Source organism: Prinia subflava, chromosome 1 (assembly GCF_021018805.1).
Source record: "Prinia subflava isolate CZ2003 ecotype Zambia chromosome 1, Cam_Psub_1.2, whole genome shotgun sequence".
NCBI classification, from domain to species: domain Eukaryota; kingdom Metazoa; phylum Chordata; class Aves; order Passeriformes; family Cisticolidae; genus Prinia; species Prinia subflava.
Genome location: NC_086247.1, coordinates 56826110 through 56828223, shown reverse-complemented (window position 1 = coordinate 56828223; position 2114 = coordinate 56826110).

Here is a 2114-nt window from a genome sequence, read left to right as displayed (position 1 = left end):
CCACCCCTCCGTCCTCGGAGGGGCGCACGGGGGCGGCGAGCCCGCGATGGCCGCCGCCTGCCGCAGGCACGGCTACGGCTGCGGCGCCCGCGCACAGCCCGGCGGCGGCGGGAGGGCCGCGGGCATCCCCGCTCCGTCCTCCGCTGCTCGGCCGCCCCCGCCGCCCGGCGGACTCTACCAGCCCTCTGCGGCCCGCAGAAGCCGGGCCCCTTTCCTTACTCGGGTCTGAGCGCCTCGCCCCGGGCTCGTTCCCGCTTGGCGGCCGCGGGAAACCCTTGGGGGGCGGCCGGGAGCCGCGCTGAAAGGGAGGCAGGGAGGCGGTCTGGCTTTGTTAGCCCCGGCCCTTTCCTCGCCCCCCCACGCGCTCCGGTGTGACCGCTCCGCTGGGCTACAGGAGCTCGTCAGCCAAGTTCACAGGGAGCTGCCTCCCCTCTCGGTCCTGGCGGGGGCAGCCCCTCGCTGGTAGCGCCCGGCCAGAGGGGTCCCTGCACTGCCCCGCAGCCAGGCGCCGGCCATGGGCGCTCCCCTGGGCCCGCGCTGCGCCGGAGAGGGAGCGGGAGAGGGAGGGAGGTGATTCCTCCTCCGCTTCACCTTCCCTCGCACCTCCCTTGGCGTGAAAGAGACGCGCCAGAACAGGCATTACTTTTGTGCTTAACTCTGCTTCACAGATCTCCTCGAGAAAAGTGACACTAAACTTCAGGCATATCAGCTGTGCTGCAGCAACTTCAGCCAAACAGACTGCTTTGATGGCTTGTTCTCGGGTCTCTTTTTAAAAATAAAATGCTAACTCGAGAGCAGAAAACAATTCTTAATTTAGGATGTGTGAGACTGATGGAAGTGACTAGCAGGGGGCGAAGAATTAAAACCTATGGACAATACAGCTCTTAAAAGTTGTCGCAAGTCATGTTTGCTGACTGATGTGGAGTTAGTAAAATACTACCTTTGTTTCATGCTTGTGGTGTATATAACTGATGCAAATCAACAACCCGATTTGCACAGATAAGTTTAATTTGCTTACTTACGTAGTTGTGTGACAGTCAGTAAGATAATTTGTATGACTTATGAAACTACTGATTTCAGAGTTAAAAAGAATCCATTGAAACACAAGACTGTGAGAATATTCATGCACATTCTTCTTGAATTCTTTTATGAGATCAGAGGTGTTTGTGAGTTGAGGTCAGTGACTTGTTTAATTGCCAAGGTTATTTGAGGTCAGACTGTGCCCTGATTGCATTCACATTTTTATATCTCAGGCATTATAGAAAGTTAAAGACTTTCCTTGAGTCTCATCCAAGGGTTGTGTCTAATCAACCTCAGTTTCTGGCAGGCCAGGACCATTTCAGATGATGACTCTAATCAGAGTTGCAGAGAGAAATTTTTATTTTCAAATATAAAGTTTGGCTTTTTCATTTATATATAGAATGACTTATGTTTTTGTTAAGTGTTTTTAGATTAAAACTGTTTGTTTTACAATTATGATTACATGTTATCAGTGGGATAACAAAGCTAAGAATTGCTTCAAGGGGATCACATGAAACCTTATGGATTTTAACTTTTGTTTGTAAAACCAATATTGTTGATATGAAAAATACAAATTACTTTCTAGGTTGGCAGTAGTGTTCAAAGAAAGAAATAAAATTAAACAAGTAACAGAAGACAAACTTTGTTTTTTACAACACATAGGGTTTTTTTTCTAGATGAGGAGTTGTAAGTTTAGCAACCTAGTTAAAAGGGGAATAAGAGAGAGCAAGAAGGGCTCTGACTGAGGAAATTTTGGGTTAATTTTTGTGCAGTTCTGCAATTTCTTCAAACATGGAGTTTTTCTTTGTGTGTGTATGTTCTTACCTTCTTCTTGGGCCTCCTTTTCCTTTGGATACAAGCATTTGAAGAAGTAATTATTTTCAGGATCCTGCTGGCGTTCGTGCTTGCCACATATACATAGTATTAACTTAAGCTGTATTTTCAGCAGCAGCTGCAGGACAGTAGCAGCTGTATGAGAAGAAGCCAACTGGACTTAAAATGTCCTTCATTTTGCTTTCAGGGAGCTTTTACTATAGGCAACTTTTGCAGTCATCTACATTGCATGTGAGACACATTTTTAAATCATCTCAGAA